Source organism: Simochromis diagramma, unplaced genomic scaffold (genome assembly GCF_900408965.1).
Source record: "Simochromis diagramma unplaced genomic scaffold, fSimDia1.1 OVJJ01000733.1, whole genome shotgun sequence".
Classification (NCBI taxonomy): Eukaryota; Metazoa; Chordata; class Actinopteri; order Cichliformes; family Cichlidae; genus Simochromis; species Simochromis diagramma.
This window is the reverse complement of record NW_024387501.1, coordinates 606,762-630,784: the sequence shown is the minus strand read 5'-3', so window position 1 is coordinate 630,784 and position 24,023 is coordinate 606,762. Positions and strand designations below refer to the sequence as shown.

General features: G+C 42.7%; 1 long non-coding RNA gene across 1 annotated transcript; it reads left to right on the top strand.

The window, feature by feature from the left end:
- Window positions 1-9,480: 9,480 nt before the first annotated feature.
- Window positions 9,481-23,285, top strand: LOC120725690. The gene is made up of 3 exons (XR_005694182.1): window positions 9,481-9,524; window positions 9,843-9,847; window positions 23,121-23,285. It is a non-coding gene; the product is annotated as an uncharacterized LOC120725690 (long non-coding RNA).
- Window positions 23,286-24,023: the final 738 nt, after the last annotated feature.

Genomic DNA, 24,023 nt, shown 5'->3' with positions numbered 1-24,023 from the left:
GTAAAAACATGAAGAATAAATATTAAAACAGAATTAGAACGTGCTTTTAGTCTACATGGAAGTTTGGTATGAGATCAGCAAGTACTTATATATGTTATATATGTTTTCAAGCAAGGTATAAAGTAAGCAACTACGAGAAAGAAAGGGAGACTCGGTGAGCTAAAGCAAATAATTACTAAGTAACAGCGGTGACCTAATGTTCACCATAATGATGACAACAATAGAGCATCCATACTGGACTGGAAGCAGAAACCTCCATCTGAGACCTTATTATAAGAATAAACCAAACAGAAAATCAGTTTCCATCCAGCTGCCCCACGAGAAAGCTGGAACACAACAAATTAGCTTCACAGCTCAGGTTTGCAGCACATGTTCTCCAACTATTCCTCAAGATTGCTTCAAAATCAGGTAAAAGTAGGCTCCTTGGAAGCAAAACACAAATAAATGAAAGGTGGTTCAAGACTCTTGCTCTACTGTATAACAGAAAAAAACAGGGAACAGCGTTAGATGCATGACATCAAAATCCCTGCAGCCCTTCCAGGAAACACGGGAGGTTATTTTTCTCACAAGCTTCTCAATGAAGAGGTGATGTTGATATTCTTAGATCCTTCCCAGCAGGGGGACAAAAGGTGGCACATCCACGAGAAGCATCTACCCAGTGAGACACACACACACACACACACATATACATATATATATATATATATATATATATATATATACACGTATATATATATATATATATATATATATATATATATATATATATATATACATACATATATATATATATATATATACATATATATATAGATAGATAGATAGATAGATAGATAGATAGATGTACCATGTAAGGAGAAAGCTCATGAGGTTTCCAAAATGAAAAGAGTCCATTCTCTGAGGAGCATAACTGTATTTAGCAGAGGCAATGTTTTGATGCACAAAGTTAAAACATTTTCCACAGTTGAGAGGAAAACAGAGAGGGGTGACTAAATGTAGTGCAGAAACGCTGACATCGACGATGTTGGTTAGACAAATTTTAAAGTACAGACCTGTGAAAATAGCAATTCAAGGGAAAAGCAGGGTTTGCATTTGTAGGAGCAAAACTGAAAGTAATGATCCATAATACCCACATAAGTGCCTAAAAAGCAGAGCAGCAGTACTTTATTTGAAATGACAGAAAGTAGGAGCATCGATTAGAAATGCATCTGATTCTTCATATTGTAAAACTGGGCTTTGAGAACTTGGACCCCAATACAACTAATAGCACAATGCCTTTGTAAAATACAGACGCACAAAGACAAACGAGACAAGAAGCCCTGGTGTCTGTCTATGGGAGGTGGCAGAATCAAGCCAGAGTGTCTGACTGATGTCTAAATGAAAGGATCAGTGTCATGATGGAGGGAACAGTTGGTCTCAAAAAACACTTACAGAATGTCCAATAACACGCTGTTTGCTCTTGGGATTGAGAAAAACAGTCAAACGAGACGTAAACTGAGGCATTTGTAAACTGACATGGTGGAAAAGTGATCCATCTTCATCAGTCTTCCTCCTCAATCTTTAACAGCAGGTCAAGTTTTTGAACTTAAATGTGTAATTTCTTGAATTCTTATACACGATAAATGTACTTTGTTTTTCAAAAATGTATCATCAAAAGCTGTCTTATATATAATTGTATGTGAGCATCGGCTGTATGAGTATAGCACCTTGGATCATTGTTTTTCTATCCACCCGTCATGGATCTAATTGAAGAACTAAATACAAGTATTTAATCAATATCCATACTGCTGTTGCTTCATTTAGTAGAGACACATCTTATATTACTGCATTAGAGCAAAGTTTAGCATATATTACACCCAGCACTGCGCATCAGTTCAGCAGTTTTTAAAAGGTGCACTTGTGTTTGATGTGGAGGGACACATTTAGGCTCTCATTCACGCTCATGTTTGACTCATGAAAACAATTAGAAAAATAAATCTGTTTCTTTTATTCTCCATGCGAGTCTTCATCAGGAAACTAATTACAGTTATTGAAGTGGTCCCATCAAAAAGAGGCTTTCACTTGTGGTGTTCCACCAATGGCAAGTTTTCATCTATGAGAAGTGAATCATCGCACAAATGCAGCAAAGCCCAGTATATTTGTTGACTTTTCTTCTTCAAAGCAGCTGAAATTAAATTGTGTTATTAATTGGAAAACGTAATTTGTCATATTTGTTGATAGGTGAGAAGATCTTTAATATGCCATACCCACATGACTAAACACTGACCCCATGACTAAACACTACCTGGAGTTCCATAATTATAATTCATTACAAGCTTTTTATTAGGTTTGCTGGAGAATGTGAACCCTAACTGCAAACTCAAAGCAGGCAGGGATCAAGTGAGAGTGTACCAAACATGAAATTAACCAGGCAGCAGTAAAAATAACAAAGTATATGACATAACATAGAAATACAAGGGAAGCACTGGGAGCTTGAAGACAGAAGCCAGGGAACAATAACTACAGAAATGAGACACCTGACAAGGAACACAGGAGACGAGAAACTACACACAGCTAGACTAAATAACAAGATGGCGCGGCCACGTCCAGACGCCTTCCTGACCGCTCCGCTCTGACTATCTACTTTTCTTGTTTTTTACCTATTTTTTGCTCTGGTTTACATCCCAAAATCCTCTAGTCTTATGGTTTACGACAGCGGATCACTTGTAAACATCGGTGCCAAGGTTGCACATCTAATCTTGGACACTTTTAAACACGCCCCTTCCTGGCCGCCAGAGATTCTACGCGGCGCGGAGAACAACAAAGGACGGGCCGCTCATCCGAGGCGCAGAACAAAGAAGCGCCGGGGGAAACGCGCTGGTATTAGGAACAGACTGAGACAGCAGGCGCATCGCGCACCACTGCCCAGTATCCTACTGGCCAATGTACAATCCATGGAGAACAAGCTCGATGACCTAAGAGCAAGGGTCACCTTCCAACGTGACATGAGGGACTGCAACATTCTGTGCTTCATGGAGACATGGCTGTCCCCCACCGTGCCGGACCAGGCCGTAACTCCGTCGGATTCATTCTTTGTGCTCCGCGCAGACAGAACGGCAGAGTCGAACAAAACCAAAGGTGGAGGAGTGTGTTTCATGATAAACAGAAAGTGGTGTGATGCCAGGAGCATTTCTACTCTCTCCAGCGGCTGCTCGCCACATCTGGAGTTCCTGAGCATTAGGTGCCGCCCTTTCTATCTGCCCCGTGAGTTCACCTCGGTCATCGCCACGGCGGTCTACATCCCACCCCAAGCGGACACAGGTATGGCTTTGTCCGAATTACATGATGTGCTGAGCTCGCTTCAAAACAAGGACCCGGGCGCAGCCCTCATTGTAGCAGGAGACTTTAACAAAGCGAACCTCAGACAAGTCATGCCAAACTTTTACCAGCATGTCTCGTGTCCAACGAGAGGGGATCGAATTTTGGATCACTGCTACACGCCATACAAGCAGGGCTACAAAGCTGTCTCACACCCGGCTTTTGGGAAGTCTGACCACAACGCCATCTTCCTCATTCCCCAGTATAAACAAAGCATACGGAGGGAAGATGTGACCACGAGGGAGGTAAAATGGTGGACTGCCCAATCAGAAGCTACGCTACAGGACGCACTCAACGACGTCGACTGGGACATGTTCAGAGCATGCGCAGTCGACATCAACGAGTTTACGGAAGTAGCAGTATGCTTCGTCAATATGCTAGCGGAGGAGATTATCCCCACTGCGAGAGTCACCACATTCCCAAACCAGAAACCGTGGATGGACAGATCGATCCGCACTGCAGTAAACGCCAGGACCGCCTCCTACAACGCGGGTCTCGCCACTGGCGATATGAGCGCCTACAAAGCGGCCTCATACGGCGTGCGGCGTGAGGTGAGAGATGCCAAACGCCGGTACCGGGAACGTGTGGAGTCCCGCTTCCACCAGGGCGACACACGGAGTATGTGGCACGGACTACGCACCATTACGGACTACAAAGCCAGGGACACTGTGCCGATCAACGCCGACTCTGCATTCACCAACGAGCTGAATCAGTTCTACGCCCGTTTCGAGGTTAGCCAGGCGGCTAATGCTATCTAACGCCTGACTACCGAGGACAGTGACGTCATCAGCGAGAGACCGGTGACCAGCATCGCGGAGCATGACGTCCGAGCGGCATTGAGGAGAGTGAACACAAGGAAAGCGGCGGGGCCAGACGGCATCACCGGCTGTCTGCTGCGCTGCTGTGCTGACCAGCTAGCAGGTGTGTTCACTTACATCTTCAACGAGTCCCTGGCGAAGTCTGTGGTCCCCACATGCTTCAAAAGATCCACCATCATCCCTGTGCCCAAGAACAGCAAACCCTCATCCCTGAACGATTACCGGCCAGTTGCACTGACCTCGGTAGTAATGAAGGTGTTTGAGAGGCTGCTGAAGAACATCATCTCCTCCGCCATCCCAGACACCACAGATCCGCTGCAGTTCGCCTACAGATCCAACAGATCCACAGAGGATGCCATCGCCCACGTCCTACACACCACTCTCAGCCACGTGGACAAGAAACAGGGTAACTATGTGCGAATGCTGTTTGTTGATTACAGTTCAGCGTTTAACACAATAGTGCCCCGCAGACTGTTCACAAAGCTGAGGGATCTGGGACTTAACAGCCGTCTGTATGCATGGGTGTTGGACTTCCTCACTGGCAGAACTCAGGTGGTGAGGGTGGGCAGGTGCTTCTCCAACAGCATCACCATCAACACAGGAGCACCTCAGGGATGTGTCCTCTCGCCACTGCTCTACTCCCTCTACACTTCAGACTGTGTGGCCACCCATGGCTCCAATACCATTGTGAAGTTTGCTGACGACACAGTGGTGTTGGGTGCCATCTCCAACAACGATGAGGCGGCCTACATGGATGAAGTGAAGAATCTGGCATCATGGTGCCAGGACAACCACCTCCAGCTGAACGTCGGTAAGACCAAGGAGCTGGTGGTGGACTTCAGAAGGGGTCAGCATAGAGACTACAAGCCCATCATCATCAATGGAGCTCCAGTGGAGAGGGTGCAGTCCTTCAAGTATCTTGGTGTCCACATCTCCTCAGACCTGACATGGGCTGCCCACATTCAGGTCCAGACCAAAAAGGCTAGGCAGCGCCTGTATCACCTACGACAACTGAGGAAGTTCAGGGTCTCTCCAAAGATCCTCAGGATTTTCTATACAGGCGCTGTGGAGAGCATCCTCACACAGAACATGACATCGTGGTTTGGGAACAGCTGTGTGAAGGACCAAAAAGCTCTCCAGAGAGTGATCCGTACAGCAGAACGCTGCTGCAGGATTGCTCTCCCCCCGCTTCAGGACACCTACACCAGGAGATGCCGGACTAGAGCAGCGCAGATACTGAAGGACCCGTCCCATCCTGGCAACAAACTGTTCCAACTTCTGCAATCTGGTAGAAGGTTCCGCACCTTCCGGGCAAGGACAGAGAGACTCAAGAGGAGCTTCTATCCCCAAGCCATCCGTGCCCTAAACACACACACCCGCCCGCTCACATCATCTCACATCATCTATAATTGACTGAGACAGGACTCTCTTCCAGACACTAAACCAAGGAACAATGTACATTTCAAATTCCTTTAATTTTAAACATGTTTATATTGTCTATCCTGTAAAATAGTCAGATGTCTATTCTTATTAATGTACAGAATTCACCTGCTGGCTGCTACTACTGCACATTCACCCAATGTATATACTATATATATATATATATATATATATATATATATATATATAATGTTCTTCCTCTACAGCCCCCCCCCCAATTTTTGCACATGTCGAGGAGCGTGTCAGGCTACATTTCACTGTGTGTTATACTTGTATAACTATGCATGTGACAAATAAAGAATCTTGAACCTTGAACCTTGAATCTGATGATGGCACGTGACAAACCGAAGGACATGGCACAAGAACACACTACTAACAAAATAATATGGAGAATTAACTAAACACGGAGAATACAAGGAATGTGCTGAAAGAAGGAAACACAAACAGAACTGAAACATGTAGCTGAAAATACAATAAACAAAACAAACAGAACCAAAGAGCCCAAACAACAAAACTCGGAGTCAAAGATCCAGGACCGTGACACTTGTGGAGCTGACAACAGTTTTTTAAAATAAACTTTAATACACTTTAATTTTTCCAGGTGTATTCATATCACCTGCGGTTGATGCTGCAGTATGTTCCTGTGATCTAGATTCAGAGCTTTTGATATAAATGATAATCACTAGCAGTTATTTCAAATAAAACCTTACATCATATGATTACAATTAATACATTTCATGCAAAAATGTTTCCTTAGAAAACATGACTGTTGTAGTAATGAACTGACGGGTAAAGTAAGGAAGGAAATATAACCTAGGTCTTTCAGCTGGGAAGTATCTTAATGTCAGATGTAACTGGACACACTCCTGACACTCTCTTGTAAAATCGATTAACGAGGTCATCAATAATTTAAAAACATTGATTTGCAGCAGCAGCTTTGATACTTGTTAAAGGACTGAGTCGCAGTTCTTTAAACATTTGATGATTTCTCTGATGCACTGTCCATATTGTACAAAATGCCCTCAAATGAAAACATTACAGGAATAAAATGAAGGGCAGTGCTTGCCTGCTACTGTAAAGGATTCATCATGCAGTGGCTTACATCGCGGCCTTAGGGCTTTCCCCATTTGATGCAGGAAAGTGCCAGAAATGGTCCAATTGTGACATCATCATCATGAGAAGCCCTCCAGTTTTCATGTGGTGATGGAGATGTAGCCCAGCTAGAAAAAAAGAGTAGTGGAAACTCATTTTTGTATGATGTGAATAATTTAGTCATGCCATTCTGGTTTAAATAAAGACGTGCCAAGCTTGCTGTTGACCTTGATCACATGACTTTCTGCATTTGCCAGTGCGTTCATGTCCATATAGCTCCATGTGTTCGGCAAACTGGCGTTACCGAAGCCAAACTGCTGGGAGTTGGACGCGACTCAGAAATTCACCCAGCTCAGTGGTGAGTAAGGAAAGCTGAAAAAAGTGGTTAGAGGAAAAATATCAGAGGTAGCGGGACGGAAAGTCCATTAGCCCCTAAGCTAACAGCTCTAGTAGAAAAAGGGATCGTGGCTCAAGAGTTGGGAGTTCATCTTGTAATCGGAAGCTTGCCGGTTTGAGCCCTGGCTCCGACAGTCTCGGTCGTTGTGTCCTTGGGCAAGACACTTCACCCGTTGCCTACTGGTGGTGGTCAGAGGGCCCGGTGGCGCCAGTGTCCGGCAGCCTCGCCTCTGTCAGTGCGCCCCAGGGTGGCTGTGGCTACAATGTAGCTGCCATCACCAGTGTGTGAATATGTGTGTGAATGGGTGGATGACTGGACATGTAAAGCTTTGGGGTCCTTAGGGACTAGTAAAGTGCTATATAAATACAGGCCATATTTTACAGTTTTTAAAATGGCTAGAGATCACGGTCGTTTTATATAAACCGTCCACGGCAATTTTATGTGTATTAAATGTTTTACTAACTGTTTTTACTCTTTTACTAAGGTTTGGTGTGTGTGTGTGTGTGTGTGTAGCAGATTGTTGTATTTTCATTTATTTACTTTGAATTCTTTGTAACGTGAGAGCCCGGGGGGCTAAAGTGTTACATCTAGGATTTGTTTTTTTGTGAACATTCACAGCCCTTCAAGTTGAAGTAGACAACTGGATACTACAGTGATTTATTTAGTTGTATAACAGAGTTAGTTGAATTAAGATAATGGTTACTCTGGATGTTCTTCTTATTAATAAACCGTAACTAGGGCTACAAGATGGTGATGATAACAGTGAAGAGAAAGTCACCCCAGACACGCTTTAGATCACAAGTGGCACCTACAGGGCATTGAGGCTAAATTAAGCTGGGCAAGTATGTCTATAGTAAAACAGCCAGTCATTTAAACTCTGTAGATAGCAAACAACAAGTTAAATGTTGAAAAAGAAACATTGTATAAGCCAAAACCTCAGACTGCTTTAATTACTCAGTTGCAAAGATGCATAGAACAGAGGTAAGTCCAAAACCAGGAAAAATGTTTCGGTAATATCACCGTCGGCCAATTTATTCTCATAAAATTGGTATTTTTTGTGTTACAGGTAAGACGTATAGAAAGGTTTCAGTGAAGTTCTTTATATCTCAATCTGGACTGGAAATGGGGACAAAGAAGTTTACTACATGCTAAATTTCCATAAAGTGCCCATAAAGCCCCAGGTTGTTCATTCTGCACTTGAAGTTGTCAAACTATTACTGAGTTTGTGGTTTTTAAGGCGGAAGGTTTTTAACGGGGTTAATAAGACAAAGGAACCCAGTCCAAGCCACATGCAGCCTAACACCAACCTAAAATATGTGTTCATATATTCCTAAAACTATATGCATCTAATATTTGATAGACTTTAAAACACTCGATGCCTTACTGGTCCTGTGAATGACTGCAGTGTATTCATAGCGGTACACGGGGTGTTATGGGATCCACAGAGGCCCTCTCTGTGCCTGTAAGTGGATTTTCTATGTGCTCCATTTTTGTGAGGATTGTTTATTGGCAGCACTCACCGTCTCAGCAGTTCCAGCTGTGATAGATGAGCCAGGTGGCACACTCCATCCTCTAGTTGTGCAGAGAAACTCTTATAGAAGCAGAGAGAGAGAGAATTGCTGCTCTATCATTTCTCATGACCTTACATGCCTGATTATGCTGCTACAGATCCCTGCCTGCTATTACTCAAACAAAGCAGATTCATTTGCATAAATGCACTTAATGATCCAATTTTCTCATCAGCGTATGGTGAAGTATATTTCTTCTAGACGTTATTGACCAAAAGCCCGATCTTTGTGCTGCGCTACACTCGTGCACTAAATACCAAGGAATGTGTGTGGAACTGTTAAAGCGCTATCAGAAACAAAATGCCAGCTACAAGATGTGATTAAGATGAAGAACTTGAGAGAGGCGTCTTGGATGACAAAGTGGTTGGGTTTTTGCCGCTGCTGCTGACTGGCTGTCGGCAGGAACCTGGCCTGTGAGATCAGATAACTGTGGGGAGGAGAGAGTGTGCCAATCAACAGCAGCCACAGGCAGCACTTTACTCAGCAAGGCTGTGATACTAAAGAAGAGGAGACCGTACAGAGCATAGCAGCATTTCAGCCAGACAATACAGCTCGTCTTATAGAAGATATGCTTGGTAATAATGCTGCTCGCTTCTGTAATATTGGAATGACTCATAGACTGTATATGAACAATGGATGTTGCACAGAAACACAGCACCATATTGTTTGCATGGAAGTTGGACACCTATGATTGCCTTCTTTCATCAAAGAAATCATAATCAAACACAGTTAAATAGTACATGGTTGTTATGTAGCGCTTTTCTCCTCGAAGCGTTTACGTGCCTCGTAAAAACTCTTCCTCTGTAAGTGCTTCCTATCTGACATTCACACACATTCATACTCTTGGAGTTAGTATCCTACAGGGATCAAGGCACCAACCTTCCAATTAGTAGGTGGCCTGCTCCACCACCTTTGCTACAGCCACAGTGTTCATTTTCCCTTTGTAGGGTGGCACAGCTCACCTGTGTCTGTGGAAACGTGGACATTAATGGAGGCATGGCATCAACAAGCATCTAATACAATCATGATTTTTAATACAGTTTTTCCTGAATTGCAAATGAACTTTAGTTCAGCCCTAAAACAAACGGTGTCCCAGGTATTTAAATTCTTGTGTTGGGTCATTGGCCCACTATTCATCATGTCCCTCATCTCACGACGTGAGGCGTGAAGTAAAGGTGTTGGTCGTTCCCACTAGAGGTTTCGGGTGAAACCACTGTGAGACTTCACCTTATCATACGACCTATTGCGGTCATGTGATGCACAATATGATTGGAGGTTGAGGCACGTGGGAAGGGCTGCATTGAAGGTGGCTGACAGTTGGTGTTGTAAGCCATCCACTCAAAGATGGCTTCCTTTACTCCTCTTTCCAACAGTCTGCGTTCTTGGTCCAAATGTGAACATTGGCATTCTCAAAAGAGTTAGCGGTAACCTTTAGGTGCAGCTGAGTATTGCCCTGTCGGTGTGACTCTTCTATGCCGTGTGTTTCTATAATGGCTGTTTGGTTTTTCAGTGCAGGGCTCTCCTCGGTGGGCTGCACTGCTTGTGTTTGGGAGTTTTTTCGTGCTGATAAAATATCAGCTGCCCTCAAAGGGCTCAATTCTCACCTTGAAGTTGAAGATGTCCATAACATCTTCATAACACCTACAAAGCACAGTGCTGCTGACACAAAACATAATTCTGTTGCTTACAAAGTCGTATTGGCTGTTAGAAAAAAACATGACAGCTCCTGTCCATGAACCCAAGCTGCTGCATATTTGTGATGATTTCTGTTTACTTTGAAACTGGGTTGAAACTTTGCTCAGCTGTGTAAGAAGCTACACACTTATAAAGTACTGTGCACAAGCCTTGAGCCACCAATCATTCTTTCATTATTTGGCAGGAAAACAGGAAACAGGTGAAATGTTTTCCATGTGAGTTTGCTTATTTCCCATTCCTTTGCAACCATACACGGAAAATAAAATCATAATATTTGATTAATCCCTGGGTCTGAGCCACCCAGGTCCCTGAGCAGTCATGGACTTGAATTAAAATATTTATACAGTGGCTTGCAAAAGTATTCGGCCCCCTTGAACTTTTCCACATTTTGTCACATTACAGCCACAAACATGAATCAGTTTTTATGGGAATTCCAGGTGAAAGACCAACACAAAGTGGTGCACACGTGAGAAGTGGAACGAAAATCATACATGACTCCAAACATGTTTTACAAATAAATAACTGCAAAGTGGGGTGTGTGTAATTATTCAGCCCCCTGAGTCAATACTTTGTAGAACCACCTTTTGTTGCAGTTACAGCTGCCAGTCTTTTAGGGTCTGTCTCTACCAGCTTTGCACATCTACAGACTGAAATCTTTGCCCATTCTTCTTTGCAAAACAGCTCCAGCTCAGTCAGATTAGATGGACAGCGTTTGTGAACAGCAGTTTTCAGATCTTGCCACAGATTCTCGATTGGATTTAGATCTGGACTTTGACTGGGCCAGTCTAACACATGGATATGTTTTGTTTTAAACCATCCCATTGTTGCCCTGGCTTTATGTTCAGGGTCGTTGTCCTGCTGGAAGGAGAACCTCCGCCCCAGTCTCAAGTCTTTTGCAGACTCCAAGAGGTTTTCTTCCAAGACTGCCCTGTATTTGGCTCCATCCATCTTCCCATCAACTCTGACCAGCTTCCCTGTCCCTGCTGAAGAGAAGCCCCCCCAGAGCATGATGCTGCCACCACCATATCTGACAGTGGGGATGGTGTCTTCAGAGGGATGTGCAGTGTTAGTTTTCTGCCACACATAGCGTTTTGCATTTTGGCCAAAAAGTTCCATTTTGGTCTCATCTGACCAGAGCAGCTTCTTCCACATGTTTGCTGTGTCCCCCACATGGCTGGTGGCAAACTGCAAACGGGACTTCTTATGGTTTTCTGTTAACAATGGCTTTCTTCTTGCCACTCTTCCATAAAGGACAACTTTGTGCAGTGCACCACTAATAGTTGTCCTATGGACAGATTTCCCCACCTGAGCTGTAGATCTCTGCAGCTCGTCCAGAGTCACCATGGGCCTCTTGGCTGCATTTCTGATCAGCAGCTCTCCTTGTTCGGCCTGTGAGTTTAGGTGGACGGCCTTGTCTTGGTAGGTTTACAGTTGTGCCATACTCCTTCCATTACTGAATGATCACTTGAACAGTGCTCCGTGGGATGTTCAAGGCTTGGGAAATCTTTTTGTAGCCTAAGCCTGCTTTAAATTTCTCAGTAACTTTATCCCTGACCTGTCTGCTGTGTTCTTTGGACTTCATGGTGTCGTTGCTCCCAATATTCTCCTAGACAACCTCTGAGGCCGTCACAGAGCAGCTGTATTTGTACTGACTTTAGATTACACACAGGTGCACTCTATTTAGTCATTAGCACTCATCAGGCAACGTCTATGTGCAACTGACTGCACTCAGACCAAAGGGGGCTGAATAATTATGCACACCCCACTTTGCAGTTATTTATTTGTAACAAATGTTTGGAATCATGTATGATTTTCGTTCCACTTCTCACGTGTGCACCACTTTGTGTTGGTCTTTCACGTGGAATTCCAATAAAATTGATTCATGTTTGTGGCTGTAATGTGACAAAATGGGGAAAAGTTCAAGGGGGCCGAATACTTTTGCAAGCCACTGTATTTATGGTATTGCTGCCCCTCGTTCTCCCTGCTTGCAGATATATGTGTGTATGTGGGTGTGTGTGTGTGGATGCAGGTGTTTCTGAGAGCACCTGTTTACAGGCACCTTCAGGCCTGGTGGGTGTGGCCCTGGCAGGTGATTGGCCACACCTGAAGACCATGACACACCTGTAGGTGATCAAGCCTCATCGGAGGAGCTACTTGGAGCTCTCTCTAGGGATGGGTACCGGTATCCGGTGCCATAATGGCACCGGTTCTGACATAAACGGTAGTAACCAGACCGAAAAGCAGCGCACATTTTGGTGCTTTTCTTTCCTGAGATGTCATATACTTTGGATTCCAGCCAATCATTTTACCTTTGCAAGCGCAGTAGGCGGGCCCAGGTACGTACGTTCTTTTAGAGCAGAGCTACAGAGTAAAAATGCCCAAGGCGAAGCGGTCAAAGTCTGGCTGTACTTCACAGCAAAATATGCAAACTCAGCAGCCTGCAACAAGTGCTTTAAGGTGATACTGTGCAAAGGAGGTAACACCTCAAATCTGATGAAACACCTGGCGACGTTTAGCGCCGTATTTGATAGCTTGCTGCGAGACCTCACACCGAGCACATCTACTGCGGGTGTGGTGCCTGTTATCGGACCCGGAGCAACATCCCCCAAAAACCCGAAGAGGAGAGTCCTGGCCCCTAGCCCTGCCAGTGTAGCAGAAATGATGACGGGTGATGATGCAGCAGCAGCCGTTCTTCTCTGCGTGAGTAGCTTAATGTTGTTCGTGTGTAATTTACGTTGAGTAGGCTAACCACGTTGTTACATTAATGCATGTAAGGTGAACTAGCAAACATCATCATAGCTACATGCGGCTGTCTTCTTGTTTGATGGCAGATACTCTCTTCACCCTGGCCAAAAAGGCTAAAATGACCAAAGAAAAAGTGGAAAACAGTTTCAAAACTACCGGTTTGGTACTGGTATCGGATAAAACCTAAACGATACCCATCTCTAGCTCTCTCCGATGCTGGATCATTGCATGGCTTCGTGTTAGTCTCTTGACTAGTTATCAAGTGCAGTCTGCTGCATTGTGGTGTGTCTAACTGCTGCCTCTCTGTTAATTCCCAGGAGAAGCGTGGAGACGAGAGGGCAGGGAGCACGGGGTGCTCAGACACTGAGGAGTGGAGACGGGAACACTAACACTGGGAAGAGGACACGTCACGGGAGTCGGGAATGCAATGGGGATTTATTGTCATGTTTTTCCATTCACTGTGAATAAACGCACTGCTTATACACAGAGCTCCGCGCCTGGATCCTCCTTCCTCACATCCCCACGGTTGACCATCGTCAACCATGACACAAGGACTTGTGTCAGGCTTTGTTTCTCTCCTTTGTTCCACATGTCACGTCTAGTCACCCTTGTCTCTATGTTCATGCATCAGTCCTGCATTTGGGTTCACACCCATCCTGCCACAGCACTCTACATGACCATAGCTGGACTGGCCATCGGGCATACCGGGCATTTGCCCGGTGGGCCGCTGGCGATTTTTTGTTTTTATGGGCCGATGGATTTTTTTTTTTTTTTTAGGAAGGGTATATATAATGAAAGGTGTTGGATTGGCCAATTGGTCATGATCGACTCTGGGCTGGACCAATTACAGCCGAGGAGGCCGGATGCACCCTCCCCCTTGTTTAGCAATCACATGATTTTCACGCATTGCATGCCGGGAACTCGTGGCAAAACAATCCAAGTACCGCATCAAATGCAAGCATTTGCAGCACCGCAAAACGTTCATTCTCCGGTTCCAATACCTTCTTGTTTTTTCTTTGCCGCACAAAAAAGGAATGTACAAAACAAAAGGAGAACAATGCCGGTCCGTACAAAGACAGACTCGACGAAAAGACAAAGAAAAGATACGAGGAAAAAATCTAAGGAGTGAAAGGGTTAGACCCTCACGTGCACACAGAGTGGACAAAAGACGTCAGCGTGCTGCCCAACTTTCACCACGCTCATATTTATAATTATACGGTTCTTGGAGTGAGTGCATACACTCATGAAGTTTAGTAACTTCAGGTCACTGCAACAAGCCCAGGTACAGTTTACCGACGGATGGGTGCAGGACCTTGAAATGCACCATGTAGAACGAAAGACCATCGTACGAACAAAGGTAAGTTTACCAGTCTCACAAATTGTCATAAATACACATTCATTAACCGTTTATTAATAGGACCTTTGAGCTCAATGGTAATTAATTAGTAGTGGAAATAATTTCTGGTAGCATTACAGAAATGTAGCAGTGACAATAATATTGTATGCTGTAATCGTACTGGGCAATTAGTGATACAAAACAACTGTTTTATCCTGTGAATAAAAGTATATGTTTTTGTCAATGTACCATGGTAATAACAGAAGCGAAACGCAATATTGTGTCAGGACAATTCACTATTTATGCACAATAAATAAAGGAGCATAGCGCGACAATTTCTGTTCAGCGCCAGACTTGCTTGTAACCTATATCACCAATTATGTTAAGAAACATGACGTATTAACTACTACAAAACTCTGACCTTTGTGGGAATGCTTGGAGCAGACTAACCTGTGAGCTGGAGTGTTCTGAGACGTTATATTTTGCATATCCAGACCATCCGTCGGCTCTTACTTCGGAAACATGGCTTAAAAAATTTCTCTTCAACGACGTAATCCGATAAAAAAAAAAGATCTCATTACCCGTCGGCTTCCCGTGGCTGTCATGCGACCGGCTATTGCAGTTAATAATACAACAGCTTCTTGCCATTTTTTGGGTTTCTTTTTTATTGCTGTGTAACTGAGTTCAATTGAAAGCCTGCGTGCGCTAGTACCTCTTGCCACAAGTTCCCAGAATCCTTTGCGGTTTTACCCCTGAAGGACGTCACATTTTCAATCTTTATCCTGGTGGGCGGTCTCTAGTCAAAATGCCCGGGCCGATTTTTACTCCCAGTCCAGCCTTGTACATGACAGATGCATCTCTCTGGTCCTGTGACACACCCACACACAGGATGCCAAGGGAAAAGGTAGGAACAAAGAAAGAACTGACAGATGACAAGGCAGGGTAAGTAGAACTGAAACTAAGCACAAGAGACAGGAAGCTACCAAAATAAAACAGTAAATAACTAACATTGAACATATATGTACCAGAGGTGGAACACAACATTTCTATCTTACAACATCACACATCGAACGAGGGAAAGGTAAAACAGTGACAAACTGTATTTTTAGTATCGGTGCAGTATTCACTGTTCTGAATATCTAAATTAATGTTAATTGTGTAACATGTAAAAGCTTTACAAGATCACATTCAATGTTTATGTTTATGCTTTTCATGTAACATGTGGAAGAACATGGATTGTAAGTAAGGAGTCAAAATACAAAGTGCTTTATGAGTGGAAACAAAACACAAAACTATTGAGTTCTTCCCAAGCAAATGGAAAAATCATGAATATGATGAAAGACACACTGAAAACCCTACGAGGCTGGTGACTAAAATACTTTTTGGTTCATTTGACATACACTGAAAAAAGTGATATTGGCTCCTTTAAGATATAGCATATTTTATTTTGGTATATCTTTTTAATTCAAATGAATAATTCCTGTCTACATATATAATTCGAGTAACTCCAGAATACATTCCCTGCGTTATAATCCAATTAATTTTAGTTAACACATTGAAGAGTCACAGCTTGCAAATAGACCAGTCAGTCACTGAAGAACTTGCATCTGCACTGTGTACATCTAATCCTGTGTATAAATCAGTAGGTAAAGGCTGTCCCCTAGCAACATCCTTTAAGCGCAAAAATTTCTACAAGGAAAATTTTAAAGTTGTAGAGCCTGCAGAGTATGTGTTGGATGTTCCAGTTTTAAATGTTTTACAGCTGCTTTTCAGTGATTGCCACGTTCTTGCTAAAGTTTTGGATGGTAGTTGCATAACAGAACAAAGTGGGGAAGAAGTGATTTACAGGTCTTTTAGGGAGGGGTTGTTTTGCAAAGAAAGCAGTTTTTTATCAGCAGGTGAATTGCGAGTGTTACTAAATTTGTATATTGACAATTTTGAGATTTGCAATCCACTTGGCACTTCCCGTAAAAAGCACAAAATCTGTGCCATGTATTGGACTCTTAGCAATTTACCACCTGCTTGCCATTCATCACTGACTTCCATTTATCTGGCTTTACTCTGCAAGTCTGAAGATGTAAAGACATATGTATATGAAAAGATTCTAGAGCCCTCGTTGAGTGATCCTGTTACTTTGGAAAGTCAAGGGATTTTTATTGCAAATCTTGGAGAATTTGTCAGGGGCACAATGCAGTGAGTCATAGCAGATAATTTAGGAGCAAACAGTATTTCTGGATTCATTGAGAGTTTTTCAGATGAATACTTTTGCAGATTTTGTGAGGCCAAGAAACAGAGGTTAGTTCAGGTGCGTTTACTCGGAGAAGCAAAGAGACACATGAAATGCATGTAAGTTCTGCACAGAGTTCTGCAAAACCATGTCATGGTGTTAAAAGACGGTGTGTTTTCTCCGCACATCTCTCCCATTTCAGTGTTTGCAGTGGATATCCTCCAGATATTGCACATGACATTTTTGAGGGCATATTACCAGTTGAGTTGGCATACTGCCTGAATATCTTAATTTTGAAAAAATATTTTACACTTGACAGTGAGTCCATTCTGACATTTCCCTACAAATGGGCAGACAAGAGTAATCACCCTCATGCTATTCCCAGGACTTTCATGCAGAACAAAAGCATTGGAAGAAATGCTCATGAAAATTGGAGTCTCTTACGATTCCTTCCATTGTTGGTAGGACACTTGGTACCTCCAGATGAAACAGCTTGGCAGGTAATTTTGGACCTAAAGGACATTGTTGAACTAGTTGTTGCACCAGTACACACAGAACAATCAATTGCTTTCCTTAAGTCTCGAGTCTCTGACCACAGAGGTAGGTTGAAAGAGATGTTTCCAGGACTGAAGCTGTTACCAAACATCCTTTTGTGGAGCATTATCCACAGATGATTAAATTCTTTGGGCCACTTGTTGGCATGTGGACCATGAGGTTCGAGGCAAAGCACAGTTTTTTCAAACAGGTTGTTCGTCACACACGGTGCTTTAAAAATGTGCTACTGTCACTGGCAGTGAAACATCAGTTCATGATGGCATACCACTTGGAGTCTGTCACAACGGTAACTCTCAAGCTCCCTAATACAATTATCCATCCATCCATCCTTTTCAGGGTCGCGGGGGGCGCTGGAGCCTATCCCAGCTGTCATAGGGCAAGAGGCAGGGTACACCCTGGACAGGTCGCCAGTCTGGCGCAGGGCTAACACACAGGGACAGACAACCATTCACTCACACATTCACACCTATGGGCAATTTGGATTATCCAATTAACCTATCCCCACAAGCTGCATGTCTTTGGACGGTGGGAGGGAACCCACACAAACACGGGGAGAACATGCAAACTCCACACAGAAAGACGCCGGCCTGATGGTGGAATTGAACTCAGGACCTTCTTGCTGTGAGGCAACGGTGCTAACCACCATGCCACCGTGCTGCCTATAAAATTTTAGGCAAAGTATTTTCATTTTTTTTCTCCTAATATCTTTAAAAATCAGATTGAAGAATGGCAGAGCAGCTGAAGCTGAGAGTCATCGTGGCAGATGATGATTTTAGGAGACTTGACGTTCCATCAGGGATGCCGAGAACTTGATGAGCACAATTCGCCAAGCATTTGGAATTGAAAGAGACTTTCGTATTCAATTCATGGAGCCTGACTTCAACAATGAGTTTATGAACATAACATCAATGCAAGACATTCGAGACCGAAGTACAATCAAACTTGTGTACATGGCAAATCTGGATACAAGTGCATCTTTGTCAAAGCAGTATCCCACATGCAGTCTTGACTCATCTGCAAGTCCACAAAGTATTCAAAGAAACTCCAGTCTCTCATCGTCTTCATCCAACTTAGACAGCACCATAATTCTACCACAGTCAGACAGTGAGCTAAGATCATGTGCATGGCCTCGCGAGTTTACTATTCCTCGATTTTCATTCAATGTAGAGGTGCAACTTCAGCGTGGAAATGAGACCTTCAGAGAAACTGGAACTCGGCTCAAGATTACTCCAGGTGTTAAATCTGACATCTTAGATAAGCTAGCCGAGGCGATTTTTCAGTTTACTGCTTATCTTCAAAATTACCAAATAGATGAAGTTGCAGGGGCACTGATCAAAACATGTCCTTGTCTGCGAGAGCCGTCTGCCACAGGTTACTATGGCTGGATGATTAGCCTGAAATATAAGATGGCTAATTACAGGACAAAGATGCGCAACATCGGCTGTCCTGAAGTGACTATAAATGCTTTGAAAAACAAATCCAGTGATGATTGCCTCCCAGCCAAAAATGTTAAGAAACCTAAAAAGGTCAATTTTTGTCCAGCTGGCGAAACAGATGACAGTCTAGAAAACATCAGGGTTGAGCTTTTGACCGACGTCAGACGAAGAAACAGTGCCTGAGATGTAAGACAGAAGATGTCACGAACATTTTCCTACCGTAGACAAGAGGTGGTGCTGGGGAGTTTAAAGCTAGGTGGCCTGCACTTTTCCAGATTAATGAGGTAAAGGCATGCTTTTGTTGCTGAGTGTTCTTTTCAGTAATTCCTTATGTTATACATTAATTAATCTGGGCCACTTGGATTAAGACGAGTCCAAATATAGGTATAAAGAGGCTGGCATTTATAGTGACTGTGTCGTTAAATGCTTAACCTGTGTACCGTACAAAGTATTTATTTGAGCAGCACTTAACATATGTGTATGAAAAACATAAGTGACTTAAAATGTAGAAACATGAATAAAATAATTTTTGATTTTTCTTATAAATGCAAAAATCCTAAACTCCTAACTCCTAAACTGTTTAAAACATCCAGGATAAAAGATTTAAAAAAAAACTTGTGAAAGTGAAATGAAAAACAGGAATTTAGTTGGTGTGAGTTAAGAGGATGTCGAGAATAGGGTTAGATGGAGGTGGATCATTCACTGTGGTGATCCCTGAAGGAAACAGCCAAGAGAAAGAGGATCAGAGAGCAAACAAATTGAGGTTTGTGTGCATACATGAGTCTTTACGGTACCCACAGGACTTCTGAAGTACAACCACAGATGAGCTTTAACAGCAGGTATCACACGTATTTATAGTCTATGGTCACACATGGGTAATGTTAGTTTCTCAATTCTGTTACAGCTAAATTGTTGGTGTAAATTAAAAAGGTTTCAGAAAGTAGAAAATGAGAGCCTTCCAATTGGGGTACCATATGATACACTAGATACCAGAGTAAATGTACACTGTGTGACCATCAGCAGCTTAGAGTAGTGACAGTCGTAGTTTTATCCAGTTTTGCAGAGCAATTTCAGAGATGTTTGGGGCTTACATGGCAAGCATGCCTTTAGTTGCACCTCTAAATTTTCTCTGCTCTCTGTTGCTGACGGCAGAGTTCTGCTCCGCTGACCTCACAGGTGAGACACTCCCACCAGCGGACAAAGAGCACAGGAAAATGTGTTGCCAACCACCTGAAACAGACAAATATCTGCTTTTTAAAACCCTTTAAACCCGTTAAATGGACTGATGCCTTTCATTTCTTCTTTGATTAACAGTAGTAACATCCTTCATGCACTGTATACTAATCCACATGCTAATCATGCTTTATGAAGTGATGGCAATTGCATTGTAGCGTTTAATGAAGAAATAACAAAATAATCATACCAATGATTATGCACCAGTCTTCTTTTTTTCTCTCTGTGTGTGTGGTGTGTGTGTGATGCAGGTAAATGCTGAATTCCAGCGTATCACTTCAACTGGAGACAACCTTTGCGGCACAGTTAGACAGAATTACACCTCAGCTGATGACAGTTTTCCAGAAGAAGCGCGGTGTTTCTGGGCAGAAACTTGCCCACCACTTGCATATCATGCAAGAGGTAAATCAATCTGAATATTGCAAATTCTATTTGGATTTCTTTTGTCTTAAGTGGCAGGTCACTGGTGAGTCAAATGAGCCATTTTAGGTGACCGGCCAAGCAATCTAAATTTTGAAATTTCATATATAAATTTTATTTACTATGTTTGAACTGACATAGGATAAAATTTACTTATTGCGAATGTCAGACATTGTTCTTTTTTCCAAATTGGTTTAATCAGCAACTCTTTAAACAGGCTGACAGTGATGTTAACGTGAAAAGGGAAGCAGTTCTCAGGGCACTTTGCCTCTGCCTTGGTGAAGAGGCCTTATTCGGGAGTACTTGGTAAGTCGTTTAAGTCATTGTAAGCAAGTCATCTATACACACACTTTTTAGATAGATATTTGTGTGTGTGTATTACACACACACACACACACACACACACACACACACACAAACGACTAGATTGGAATTTAATTGTAGAGTTAATTGTTTTTCTTTTACCTTTTTATTAAATGTTTAGGACTGTCACGGTCTGGCTGGCAGACCGTGGGGATGTGGGGAAGGAGGACCCAGGCGCGGAGCTCAAAGTTCAAGCAGTGCGTTTATTTACAGAGGGTGATATCAAACAACAATAAATCCCAGTGTTTTTCCCCAGACTCCCGTGTCGTGTCCTCCAAGTGCTCTCTGCTCCCGTGTCTGCACTCCCGGTGCTCGCTGCTCCTTAAGCCTTCCACGCTCCTCCTGCGGGAAACAATAGCGGCAGCAGTCAGGACACTGAACAATGGCAGGCATACACTACACGACCAAAACCTCAACTGGGTAACTAACGTGGAGTCCCAAGCAATGATCCCACGTCGGTGGGAGCTCCAAGACTCTCCTAAGTAGCTCCCCCGACGAGCCCTGATCAGCGGCAGGTGTGTGGCTTCGGGTGTGGCCAGTCCTTCCGCAGGGCCACACCCCTCAGGCCTGCAGGTGGCTGAGCTCCATCCTCCAAGCATCCCCGCAGACATAAACACACACACTCACATCTACAATCATGGAGGAGAGCAGCAGCAATACCAAAATACATATAATAATAATATAATACATGACTGCTCAGGGATCCTGGGTCGCCCAGTCCCAGGACCCTGACAAGGACATTGAAGGACATGACATCCAGAGAGACCTGAAGAAGCACACCATGGGCATTTATGTCATCAACAAGGAGGATGGACAAAATGGACATTATGATGACATATTTGTTGAAGGGGAGATAGTCATGGACAACATTGGATTTCCCAAGCTTGTGCACTGATGCTTGGAGTAATCTATGCACTAAACCTAGCCTACCCCAAGGAATTGCGGCACTATTATGAATTCATTCAGAAAGTGTTGATGGGATTGGATGGGGAAAAGCTCTCCCCCAAAGTCCTTGGGCTGAAGAACAAAATTGCTACTGGATAGGAAGATTTCTAAAACCACACATCCAGAGAATGCTGTTATGTAAATTACCGATGACTGGTGCTCTTGTGAATAGGAGTGAAACATTTATATAACCATCATTCGTTCTCACGTTCTGTGTTATGTTTTGATTGAACATTTTAACTTTCAATAATGAATGTTTCACGTTTGGTACATTTGAGTAGCTTGAAGAGCAACTTTGTAATTATTCAGTTTACCGAAGCAATTTTTCTTTATTCCGGTCCTTGATAGCTGCTGTTCTGCGTGTTAATTCACCTGATTTAATAAAAACAAAACATGCATGATTACCACACTGCAGCACACTGGTAACACTTTAAAGACTATTAATTGTTTTGAAGCGAGTATGTTAGGTCAGAAAACATGTAAAACATTCAGAATCCTCAAGGAAGGACTAGAATGGAAAGACAGTGGTCAATAAGCAGTAAGGAAAACACAAGTTTAGTTTTAAGTCTAATTACCTTATTAAAATGCAATTTCTGTGGATCGCAGAACAGCAAGTCTGAAACTTTGGTTAGTTTGTGGATGCATCAGTTTCTAATTGTGATACTTTATACTGCTGGCAGTGTTTTATTCTTTTATGTAAGCAGTTTTTTCTTTTTTAGAGGAAGAGAAACATTGGTTAACATTTCTCTTGTCTGTTTCTGTTTTGTTTGAATACAGCTTTTTAAAGCTATTAGTTCATAGGCAAAAGTTTTGTAATTTGTATTATACAAATTACAGCAATTTCCCTTAGAGATGTGGATTCTTATTCTGTTTGCAACAAATTTTGCATTAATAAAAGATGTGAAAGAATTTTGTAGTTTTCATTATTGAAGTTATTAAAAGAACTACAAATCAGGGTAAGCAATATTTTTTTAAGTGAAACTTACTTAATTGAAATAGAGAGAGATTAACAATTTGATTGATTTGAATATAACTTTGGGACATAAGTTTAAAGGAAACAAATTATTCTGGTACACTTAACACGACCTTAGTTGGAATTACTAATCTTTGACTAAGTTGTATCCACAACGTTAAAGTAGCTTAAAAATATATGTTGGTTTTACTCCCTTAAATTAAATTCAGTGTACTTAAAAAATATTTCTGGATTCAAGCAAATTTATTTCGTGCAACCACTTGTCATAAAAAATTTGAGTAAATTGAACAAAACATTTTTTCAGTGTAGTTTTGATTGTATCTACTGCTATGGACACAGTGCATAATTTAATTCTGTACCTTTAGGCAGGCATAGTGTAACCATGCTGTCTTAAATGGAATCCTGCACTTACTTATAAGTGCAGAATATTTATTATTTATTACTCTCATCTTGTATACAGTTTTTGAGATCCACTAGCAAAAATGCTTAAAACGTCTCACACCTATATCTATACCTATAGAGATTGAAAATGTGACATCATTTCCAGGGTAAAACCACACAGGATTGTGGGTACGAGTGGCCAGTGGTACTAGCGCACGCAGGCTTTCACATGAAAACAGTCACACAGCAATAAAAAGAAACACAAAGAATGGCAAGAAGCTGTTGTATTATTAACTGCAATAGCCGGTCGCAGCCACGGGAAGCCAACTGGTAAAGAGATCGGTTTTTATCGGATTCCGTCGTGGAAGAGAAATTGTTTAAGCCGTGTTTCCGAAGTAACAAAGAGGCGATGGATGGCCTGGATTGCAGCCATTCAAAGACCAAATATAACGTCTCAGAACACTCCAGCTCACAGGTTAGTCTGCTCCAAGCATTTCCACAAAGGTCAGTCTTCTGTTGTAGTTATTACGTAATTTATCATAACATAATGTAGGTTACAAATAGGGGTGGGTTTTGATAATCGATTCATCGATTAAAATCGATTCTGGCTTGGATAACGTGATATTGATTCATTAAAATCCTGAATCGATTTTTTAATATAAATGTATTTTGCCCAAAATTCCAGAATCTCAGGTGAAACGTCACAAAATTTTGACAACCAAACATTTAAGACAGTAAATGAGAGCAGGTACACGGATTCTGCACAAAGACGTAAACACAAAGCGCGGATCAGAATCAGTGAGATGTGACTTTCTCACCCGACAGCACGGACACGGTCGGGGCTGAAAGTCGACAGCTCGCTGATTCTGATGTTTCGGCAGGTCCTCGCTTTGTGTTTACGTCCTTTTTGCGCTGATTCAGAAGCTGCAGGTTTTATCTCTCTCCAAACAATATTGACCGAACCAGCAGCAAAAGAAGATCCAAACTACGCTTTACATAAACGTCGTCATGAATTCCCTCTGACTTTTGCTGTTTTGCTTCC